Source organism: Schistocerca piceifrons, unplaced genomic scaffold, assembly GCF_021461385.2.
Source record: "Schistocerca piceifrons isolate TAMUIC-IGC-003096 unplaced genomic scaffold, iqSchPice1.1 HiC_scaffold_835, whole genome shotgun sequence".
Lineage (NCBI taxonomy): Eukaryota > Metazoa > Arthropoda > Insecta > Orthoptera > Acrididae > Schistocerca > Schistocerca piceifrons.
In genome coordinates, this window is record NW_025729097.1 from 397901 (window position 1) to 410255 (window position 12355).

Sequence of the window (12355 nt, forward strand, 5' to 3'; positions counted from 1 at the left end):
AGGAAGCAATCGAGAACGGAGCTGAAATTCTGCCGTTTCTGTTGACATGCTTCCCATGTATCAATGATTCGGAACGGAGGACTGTAGAATATTTGGTAAGTGAAATGCTGTGGCAGGTTAGTCCTCAGGGACGGTGCGAGAAATATCTTCCGACTACTCGTCTGTTAAGAGCTCTGTCTGGTTTCTCGTCCTTTGGCGACAGACCGACGTTGGGTGGCCATTGCTCCCAGAATCCACTCAACTCGTGACGTGTTTATTACAACCGATCCAGCGCCGTCACGCATGCAGCACGCTATAATCTGGAGAACTTGGCCTTGAATTGTTCTCACTGTCTCAACGTGGTATTAGTTAACTGCAGCAGCGTCTGCGGAAAGTTCTCAGAACTAATCTCGCTTAAAAGCGGTAACAATGTCCACATAGTAGCAGGGACGGAAAGCTGGGTGAAACGCGAAGTCAGTAGCAACGAGATTCTAAATTCCGGTCGCAACGTAGGTCGTTAAGAGAGGTCGATCGCTGGTGTTTAAAGCAGTGAGAAGTAGGATTACATTAGAGAGATCAGTGGAGATCCCGAATGTAAAATAATTTGTATCGACAGAAGTGTTAAGGTTGGCTCAAATGTGGTAGTGAGATGCTTCCATAGACTCAGCGGCAACAGCGGCGCAACAGTTTGAGGGGAACCTGGAGAATGTTTCGCGTGAATTTGCTGGCCATTTTAGGTGGAAACTTTATCCTGCCATCTATACAGGGAGACAGGTGGCTAAAACTGGTGGTAGGGCCAGAAAATCATAATAAATTGATCCAAGTACTTTACCCAAAAACTACCCCGAGCCATTAGTCTGAGAACCGACTGGTGAAGATATCTTAGACCTGCCGGGAACAAAGAGACTCGAACTTTTCGAATATGTTGGTGTAGAACTGGGAATCGGCGATCACAAGGCCGTTACAGCATCACTGAGGATGACTGTAAACAGGAATACAAAGAAAGGTGGGAAGGTCGTTCTGCCTAGCAAGAGCGACGAGAAACAGGCTTCAGACTACCTGAGCAGTCAGCACTAAAATTCCCTCTGCAGCACAAACAGCGTGGGTGTCTGTGGGAGAAGTTGAAGAGCATCGTACAGTACGCTTTAGGATCACAGCGATGAGTTTAAGGCACCGATCTGCATACAAGTGCGCGTCGGCGCACGCCAGAACACGAGAGAACAGTACAGAAATGACAGAGATCCGAATGTCATCAATGGAACTCGAGCCAAAGAAAGAGTTCTTTGTGGGAAGCGATCCACACCTGTAACTTGCTGCGTTACTCTCTACGTGACGAAAAACTGCGTAAACATTCGGTCTGGTAGTTTAGGGAAAAACGTTTACGGCACTTTGATCCACTTACAAGTAGCTTCAGGGGGCGACATTTACGCCGCGGGAAAAGTCGCAGGTGGGGGCGCGACGCGGAATGCGGGCAGTGAATCCGGCCGAGGGCCGCGCATGCGCAGAAGCAGCGGTCGGGACGGGAACAGGCGGTAGGGGCGCTGCGAACAGAGAGACAGAGAGAGAGAGAAGACCGGGCAAGCGACGGGGACGCCGAAACTAAATCGGGATTATCACTTAGCATATAAAATCTGCAACACTGTTTGGCGATTCGAGCTCCAGTTCTACTCAACAATTCAAAATTCAGCCGTGATCGCAGACACCAGCGTCCGGCTAGCAGTTAATGTCACGATACTACAAAGATATTTTCTTCTGCTCTACTAGTAATTTCGCAGTTGTATCTCAGCAGGTTACATCTACCTAATGGCCGTATACGGTGTACAAACACTAAACACTATTTCGACAACAGTTGTTTCACTTATGAGACAAAACGTCGCGTTATAAAATTTCTGCTCAAAACTTCAGCCATACGCAATGTCATAACAATAACAAACTACACAGTTACAAGTATGTGAAATACGGACATGTTTTCATTACTCGACGTATGTCGGTACAAAGTCCCCCTGAGCTAACGCTGTCTCCAGCACACGGCAGGCCGAGTACACAGCCAGACCGCCCGACACACACACTGCCTGCTACTGCCGTGAAAGGAAGCAACACCCGTGCTGTCGGCAACAGACCTACAACGAATATGATTACAACGATACTACAGAAGTTGAGTGCAATTGTCGAATTCACAACTTCATTCAGATTTGTGGCCCAGACGTCTAGAAAATTGACACAGAAAATAGGACACCCCGTTTCCATTTCTCATTTAATTGCCGACACGAGATATTTCTGCATTATGGGAATTTTCCAAAAAGCGTGAGCGTCCAGTTTAGCGGCAGTATGAACTCCTGAATCCAATCGGGGGTGGAACGGAGTGGAGTACAGTAGAAACAGACCAACACTTGACCACCACTTACACACGTAACTTCATTACCGCATCCTACACAATGCAGGGCGGCCATCCTTGCATAAAATATCGCCCGGTTTCGGCCGACAGTTGTGAATTCTGTATGTCTGGAGAGACGCCCACAGGGATGTACCTCTTTGAATACACCGATTCTCGTCCGCCAACCCAAGTTAAGCTACTCTGGATGGCGAGCGCCTGTTGGCTTTAGTTTTGTATTTTCGCGTCCTCTGCTATTTATACCCAATATTGCGATAGGAACTGCATTAATCATATCGTACCACGTCGCACGCAATCTTCCACACCGTCGCCGTGGTGCTGGACACCCTGTGTGGAGGCGACACAGCGCACTCCTGTACCCAGCTGCCGGCTGTAGCGAGGTGTGAGAGGTTACGGCAAAACACACACCGTGTCCTCCAGAACTCAAAGTAGTGCCGTTAAGTCGATCTCACGTCGTACACAATTCCCGCCACGCCCACTGGTTACACGTTTCGTCATTTATCCACAGCCAAAGCTACACAACGCCCAGCAAAGAATAAATCCGCACCATCACCTCATGAGCGTAATTCGTGTTGAAAAAATTCTTCGCGTTCAGTCTCGCCACCCAGGTCACAGGGAGTGCCGTGAATGTTTCGCAGCTTGCTACGGAGATTTAGGATTGGCGCCAACTGAATGCATCAAAGTGAAACACGCATCAAAGGCAGACACCTGTAAGGACTGTGTGAAGAACAAAATTGTTGTTAACCTCCCAGATGAGCGTTTGAATAGTGCAGCATGTGGTTCGTTGGGACTGAAATGCTCGATAAAACCGACTGCTGGTTCTCCGAAGTGAAGAAATCGTAGGCAGTTACTCTCGTAAAGAAACGGCCAACCATAGTGACTTAGATGACCAGCAAATGTTTCCGAAATAAATTTAAGAGTTAAAATTTCCATGCCGCAAGTACGGAAAGCGTTGGTGTATGGGATGAAAGAACGTGCTGAGAAGTGTGTGGTAAGGAATGCTTACATACTGGTAGCCCTGGTGGAAAGCAATCCGATGAATAGGAAGATGCAGAATAACGTGAAATCCGGTCGTTAATAATCACGACGTTTAATGTACACACTTTAGACCTATTTCTATGAAGCAATAGAAAAGTCAATCAGTGACAGAAACACCATCTTGCATGACATGGTTTCTGATATTGCTAACGATATAAGGAGCGAAAGAATTTGTAGCTTCACCAAGCTGGACTATCCGTTCCCAAGACATCGCAGAAAATCACGTCTAGAAAGATAATAAAGAAGGTAGCGAGAAGAAGGTCTTAAAACTGTATAATTCAAATTTCGGTGTTAGTACGTTTCGTTTGATGGTAAAGAATACGATCGCTGTTCACAGTGACTCTACCGTGTACAATGAAACCAGTCCCTGAATTTGCGATAAAAGGACGCTTTCATTGAGAGGCGTTAAGAGGCGGATACAGGGTAATACACATTATCACTGTGGGTGGCTCAATGTCCATTGTTACCTGAGTCAATCGGCTGGAAAGTGCAGGACTTGTGCAAAGGTCAACGTCACCCACACACAAAGTAGTGATAGACTCATCGACATCTGGAAAAGTGGCAACATGAGTGTTGTTACAGTTGTAATGCGTCACGCTTTTCTTCCGCTTTCAGGAAGCATATCCATCTTCTTTGTAGATTTGTGTTTAGCTTAACAAAATGAAACTAAAAAGCTACCGCCATTCACAAGCAGAATTAACCATCGAAGTGTTGGCAGAAAACAGTTCCACTCTTCCGCTAAACAGCTACTTTGTACATTCCGCGTCATACGCTGATAAAAATTAAATTAAGTTCAGCCTGTGTCACATCTGTAACGGAAAAAACTATTTTCTATTTCTGGCGACAATTTTGTGGGGCCTTTCGTCTCGCTACGGCTGCTTACGTCCGTCTGAGCAGCTGCCAGGGAGCGCCAGGAAACAGGCGCCACTGCGCACGCGCGGCGGCGACTGCGTGGGAAGCCCGAGGTTCCTGTGAGCAGCTGCCAGCGCGTTCGTGCGCATGCGCAGAGCTGAATTCGCGTATGAGCAGTGCCTTCTCCCGCTCCTGGCCGCTTGAAGCGCGGCTGTTTGCCGTATGAGCAGCAGCAGCGAGCAGCCAGATGGTACCCAGAAATTTTTTTTAATAATGCCAGATTCGCGCAGAGCAAGCTGAGTTACAGTGGGGGGTCGTTCTCCACGTGACCCGTGTGTATGTTTCGTGATATTGCCGGTCTCTCTTCGTTTACAGCTTCCACATCAAATGAAAACGAAACGGATTTCTGTGTCTGGCAGCCATCAAGTGAATTAATATACATTCTCATGATAATGAAAGACTAAAATAAGTCAGTAGTTTCAATTTTCCGATTTTATATTATTTCCACTTTATTAGCAATCAACCATTAATGTCTTAATGAAGCTATTTCTGTCAGTTCTGTGGAGAAATTTGCTTCTATTAATTTTCCGGAAGTCTCGGAACCGAGGTGATCATTTTAACATATAGAACGTAATAGTAAAGATGTTAACCAGATGTAATTACTTACCGAATGAAAGAAGGAGGTACTGATTTCTGTGTGTTTAAAAGCGTTCTTTCGGGCAGAGCATCTTCATTTTGCAAATAAAACACAGTTGTTGACAGAAAAAATAGTGGCAGCGAGAATAAAATCATAAATCTGCTGAAAAACAACAGGAGGACAATGGTATTAGTGCAGTTCATAAGGGAATATGTAGACAGCATTCGAGATAGCAGGATGTAATGTTAAAAATGTAGCCAGATGTAATTACTTACCAGAGTAAAGAAGGAAGTAATCAGTTCTCTACATTTGAAAGCCAGCTTTGCAGCAGCGCGTCTTCCCTTTGCAAATAAAACGCAGTCGATGGCAGAGTAAGTGGCGGCACCCATAAGATGCTCATTAACCTGCTGATAAAGAGAAGGCGAACAAACCCATTGCTACATTTCATACAGGAATCTGTAGACAGCATTCGAGGTTCCAGGATGTAATATTAAAATCGTTAATAAGATGTAATCGCTTAGCAGATGAAAGACTGAAGTACTTATTTGGCCATATGTCAACACCAGTTTTCCAGTAGCTCATCTTTATTTGGAGTTAAAGCCCAGCAGGTGGCAGAGTAAATGGTGGCAGTCAGAACAGACAGCTTAACTTGCCGAGAAAGAGCAGGAGAACAAACCTGTCACTGGACAGGTCTACTGGGAGTCTGTTATTTGCACTTCTGGATTTTGTACCTACTACGTATGGCTAAGACGCTAAGAGACACTTCTGAATCGCTTATTATTCGCTCGCTGTCTTTGCTCAGAGCAGCTATGTCGCTGGAAGGTGTGTTCGTCTTTGTCATCGCTGCTGGGATAAAGGAAACATTTTTTTATTTGGTGGCACTGCAGTCGCGCTAGTTAGATTCATTGTTGAATTAGACAGCCATGTGAAGGGAATTGAGATTTTTCATTAAAGATTGCTTAATTTTCACTGTAAGGGTTTTTTCATGTCTGTCAATTATTTTTCTAACAATTGTGAGAGTAAGCATTTGACATCAATGTTGTCCTTTTTCAATGTCAGTGCATGTTGTAATATAAATTTCATACAATTAATAATATATCAGATAATGTAAAAACAGTTTGTTAAAGGCATATTTCACCTAAGAGAGCATTGTGCACATCCTCGGTCCAAGTAATTTTTACTTAAAGGAGTCTCCCACTCAGTGGTGTGTACAACACGGTTTACTTGCTGGCTGGAGCATCGGCAGTAAGCTCTCAGCAACTGCAGTCAGAAATTCGCAACTGGCGTGCGCAGAGCAGCAAGCACTGCGTTTCCAAGCAACTACATTACGAGGTGAGACATTTCCATTTCACGATCTGTTTGCTACGAAAATGATCAGCGCACAGGGACCATTTCATGTACAACATTATTTGGCAGACCACTGAAGCACAGGGACAACTTTGTTTAGTTCAAGAGATTAACAGTACAGTTTCAGCAGAGCATTTCCATCGAGGAACAGGAAATTAACAGATTGGAGCTTTTTCCACGCACAAACAATACACAATGGTATACACAATTTTTCACCGACACATCTTTTGCTCTCGCCAATACAGGTGAAGAATCAAAGCCAAGGTAGACACTTGTGAAGCAGCAACAGACGAACCAAACAACACACTGAATGGGGCAGATATTTCAGCACACCGTTCATAGAATTCCTAATGATTCAACTTTGCTCTCGTCACATTTAGTTTTGAAGAATAAAAATCCGCCAGACAAAATAAAAGAACTTGTTTCTCTCCCCAAGTCACAATGTTTACGTCATCGTGAATTGATTGACATTGCAATTACTAATACAAAAAAGGCAGCTGAGGAAAGGAAAATGCTAATAAAGAAGGTAAGTCACAATAGAAAATTCAAAGTTGGACAAAAAGTTTTAGTTCGAGCACACTCTGTCTTCTAAAGCAAAGAACAGGTGTCAAATATTTGTATTCCTGTATAACGGACGATTTCGGAGTCGACGAATCCCACTTCCGAACGTAGTACATCTTGAAACACACAGAACGAAAGTTTCCAGAGGTTTCCATCACCTCACCAATATAAAAACCTTTCATTGTATAATTATTTGACTTTCTACTCTTCCTTGAGATGACTACACCATACTAATATACAACACTTATGTCCTGACAACACGTATTTCACTCTCTTATGACGTCAAGCGTTTGCGAGTAGCAGTTAACCTTTTTCTACAGGTTTTCTTTCACTGACATGTACGTGTACATGAAAATAACAATTTTGTCTCATCCAGTACTATAAGTACAAGCCACTTTGTATGTTAATTTTCACTGTCATTATTTTTATGTAATAGATACAACAGAGCACATATCACGTCATGCTCTAACATAACTCACCCCGATCTTTACATTACATCATTTTACAAGCAGAGATTACGTAAAAGAAGAGAGCAATAATTTTTTTCGTCAATGACAAAGGCATCACAGAACATAAAAGCAACACGAGAAACAATAAATCGAATTTTGCGCGTCGTAAAGCATTTTCTCTTGCAGGCTAACGTACAGAAGTATGCAACATCGGATTCCAGACAGTACTGATAAAACAGGTAGAGTATATATTTTTTCACAGGTATACCACGTACTGTCAGTAATCGGAGGAGATATTCAATTTAAGCGTCTTGCACTGAGATACTCAAAGACTGAGATATAACCAGGATTTCTTCATTCACTGTCAGAATTTTATTGTAGGTGTCGTATGTGAAGTGAAGACTTGAGGCTTCATTATAGATGAAGTATGTGTAGCAATGATTTATAGATTTTTATAATGAGAATACCATGAGATAATAGGAAGTGGGAATAGTGATCTTCTTATGATTATTATGCAGACGTTTATTATATATGACATGAAGTGGCATATTGATGTTAGGTATCGTCACGGACTACACGATGATTTTCCTCTTGTTGCATGCTTTGTTGATTATGTTTTGGTGTGTATCTCTGACGAGTATTACTTTAATGGTTTGAGAGAAGCTGTTGCAAAACGATAATAGAAGGCTATGAATTTACAGGAAGATAAACTCATTGTTTCAAAAATATGCATTTTTTTGTGAACAGCAATGAGAAGGTTTGAAGACGCTTATTACGATGTACTTGTTTTGATGAATTTCTGACTTTGCTTGCGCTAGTGTATTTTTTTCTCAGTTACAGGAGAATACAATATCTCATTCTTTTTCGCCTCTAGATAATAGACTTCATCGGAAAGAGATAAATTCTTAATTGTTTTCGTTCTGCACCTTGACTTTACTTTTTCATAGATATTAAGTACTCTTCCTGATACCACTTAAATTTTGCATTTGGGGCAGTTATAAGTAATTGGCACGTGCATAGGTGAAGGTCTCGTGAACACATTTTCGTTTGCTTTATGTTTTGTGACTCAGAGGCAAAAGACAGATGTAATAATTTCTTTTTCTTTTCTCTACAGAAGTAAAATATTGTTCACATTTCATTCCTTTCCCTCCCTTTAGCCTGTATCCTTATGGGCATCTACTCGAGTATGTAAAAACATACACGCTGCAGAAATCAGTATTGTACGCTTGCATAACAACACGAGTGGGAGACGCATGCTCGTGTGAACAGTAAGAAGGCAGACGGCAATGTTTGCCTACTGATATTCTCACAACGCATTGTACGTGTAGTGGTTACTGTATTTTAATGTTTCTTTTCTCTCACAGCGTGAAACCGATTTCCATTATGATTATTCTGTCTGACATGTCACTGCCGACACAGCAGTGTATATTGTAATTTGAATATTCGTAAGAAATGCTTGTTATTGTTTGTTTTTTAATCTGAGAATTCACCATAATTTACGTAGTTTTAGATAAATGTAAAAGATTTATTTTCTTTGACTGTGTTGTAACAGGATACACGTACTTTGCGAAAACAGCACATCGATGGACTCGAGTAGAGATATTCTCTGCACTGTGAGACAGTTGGACGTATTATGGACGTTTTCCTTACGACGGCAAGCCAAATGGGTTATCGTGATTTTAGATGGGTTTAAGGGACATTTTGTTAAAGTGACGTGGAAGTACCTTTTGTGAGCGGTCTGGCTCTGAGTTGTCACAGGGTTCATTATGGACAGGTGCAGCATTCACTAAGTCCGCCCTCAGCCGCCTCCCACACAGTCAGGGTACGACGCTCTCACCTGGTCAGATATCACAGCGTTGTAAGTGAGTGCTGGAAGACACTCCAGCATGAGCTACACAGCGCACTGTGTACACTCGAGCCAGCAGCTTCGTGTACGAAAACCACGAAAAGACATTGGTTCGATACACATTTGCTACGACAAGCAGACGACGTAATCACAGCCAGTCTCACGACATTTTGTGCAGAATAACGGCAAAGGAAAATGCCGTCAGTGTCATTTTTCCCACAATTAATGACTTAACAACTAGTGCACACTAATGTAGTGGACAATTTTCTTTAACTTGTGCACACTGCCTTCAAACGAAATGTAGCGCATTCTAAATACACCTGAGCACCAGTGTAATCAGCATTATATTTGGAGTGCAGCTGAGCGCGAAATGTGCGATGATTTTTGCAAATTAATTTATGAGCGACAGAGCACTGCTACTTACAAAACTTCTTTATAGTGCATATATACGCACTTAACATGTATATATTGCATATTCTGTTATCTCTACATATTTCTTTATAGTATACTATACCACTTCCTAGCTTACTACTATTTTCGTGTAATATTACGCAGACGAAGTTTTCAGTACCATCTTTGACATGTGTAAACATCCTCGAGCAAAATTCTGGCTGGAGAGGCTGTGGGATAGCGAAATAGATTGTGAAATAAGTCTACTGTAAGTTTCTTCTTCTCCTTCTTCTTCTTCTTTCGAATAACCTATTTGGAGGGTACGATGAATCAACTTTGGCTACTCTTCATTGTATTAGATTTCCTTAGTTTCCAGATTTCCATCCTCCTTTTAGAGTGTTGTTCCCTTTCTTGTCGAGTCCACTCTCGTCTAGTTGTTTTCTTTTCCTCCTGAAATTCTGCCTTTTGTACTGACTTTCTGAAATGTATTCTGTTTTCTGTTGTGTGTATTGTAATTCCAGCGTTTTCCATGTCCTTTCCACTCTCTATGAACCATGTGGGCTAGGATTTGTAGCTATAGTGTAATGTGAATATACGTTTGGTTAGTCTGTTGTTGTCCATTCCGAATATACCTCCAAAAACCTGTAGTCTTCTCTTCCACATTACATCAGTTAGTTTTTCAGTTTTCAAGTACAGCACTCTGTTTGGTCTTAACCTGTACTCAGCATTATCGTTTCTTTTAGCCCCCAGAATTTTCCTTAAAACTCTTCTTCCGACCTTCTGTGAGTTTGCCATTTGCATTTCAGTACTTTATACGTACTATGTGTGTCTGAGACGCCAAACGACAATCTTGAGTGTCTTATTCTTCACGGGCAGTCTTTGGCCAGAGTCTGCGTGGCAGCGAGGAGCGCGAGAGTTGTGACGTCAGAGCAGCCGTGGAGGTGGGCGTGGGTGCGTCTGAGTTAAAGTGAACTGTGGCTGGATATTGTGAGACAGGGGGGGAAGACTTGACTAGTGATTTGGAATGAAATTAGAGCAGGAAAGAGTATGAAGAGGAATGAAGGCAACATTCCTTATTTAGTGACACCGCAGTCGCACGTTGAATGAGACATCCACATCAGGGAACTTCAGATTTTTCATTAAAGATTCTGTAATTTTCACTGTGAGGTATTTTTCATGTTTATTGATTATCTGTCTAACGTTTATGAGAGTGAGAGTTTGGTATCGGTTTCGTCCTTTGTCAGCGTCAATAAATTTGTAATATGAACTGCGTACGAGTAATAATACATCAGATAATTTTTAAAAAAGGTGGTTAAAGAGACATTTCATCTACGAGCATTGTCCACAACCTCGATCCAAGTCATTTTCATTTAAGGACTGCCTCACTCAGTGATGTGTGTGAAATAGTGTACTTGCTGTCTGGAGCATTGCACTGGACTCTCAGCAACTGTAGTCAGAAATTCGCAACTGGCTTGCAGAGAGAGCACCAAGCACTGCGTTTCCAAGCGGTTAAATTACGAGGTGAGATATTTTCATTTCACGATCTGTTTGTTCGCTACGAAAATTATCAGAGCACAGAGACCATTTCATGAACAGCATTATTTGGCAGATCATTAACGCATAGGAACTACTTAATTTAATTAAAGAGATTAATAGTAAAGTTCACATTTTTAGAACGATTATGCAACATGTCTCATTCTGGCAGACAATTATATTACGTTGCTCTCGCTGTTGGAAATGCTGCCAAGACTAAACAACAGGAAACTAGTACGAAATCTCAAATAAAATGAAAGGAATTATTTTAAAGGAAACTTTCAATATCACATTTCACATAGGAATCTGTAGATATTATTTGACGTAGCAGAATGTAATATTAAAAATTTTAACCAGATCTAATTACTTAACAGCGGATAGAAGGGAGTACTCATTTTTCTACATTTGAAAGCCAGATTTCGTGTAACGCATCTCATCTTCGCAAGAAAAAGGCTGTCGATTGCTGAGTAAATATTGGCAGTCAAAAGGAGGTCGTTAACCTGCTGATAAAGAAGAGGAGAACAACCCTATTGCAACGTTTCGTACAGGAATCTGTAGATTGCATTAACGCAATTTTATAAATGCTAACCAGACGTTATTACTTACCACACGAATCAAGGAAGTACTCATTTCCCTACCTCCCAATGCTATCTTTTGAGTAGGGCATGTTCACTTTCCAAATAAAATGTACTCGATATAATAGTTCTTTTGGAGAAACACTACTGAGAAAATTTAGAAAACAGGCATTTGACGGTGACAGCCGAACGATTCTAGTGCCACCAACAAGCATTGTGCGTGAGGTCCACGAACAGAAGATACGAGAAATTAGGGCTTATAAATAGGTATATGGAGAGTCGTTTTTGCCTCGCTCTGTTTGCAAGTAGAACAGGAAAGCAAATGACAAGTAGTGGTACAGGGTACCCTCTGCCACGCACCATACGGTGGCTTCAGGGGTACCTATGCAGATTTACTACATTTCTTATAGGAATCTGTAGATATCTTTTTCATCAAATGAAAGAAAGAAGTACTCATTTCTCTACCGCTCGAAGCCAGTTTTCGAGTATCGCACGTTCTGTCTGCAGACAAAAAGCAGCCGATGGGAGAGTAAATGGCGGCAGCCAGAAGACGCTTGGTAACCTGCTGTGGTAAATCACTGGAGGACAACTGTGTTACTACATCTCATATATGAATCAGTAGAGAGCATTTGAGGTAGCAGAATATAATACACCCAACAGCGAAAGAAACTGGTACGCCTGCCCAATGGCGTGTAGGGCCCCTGCGAGCACGCAGAAGTGCCGCAACATGACGTGGCATGGGCTCCAGTAATGTCT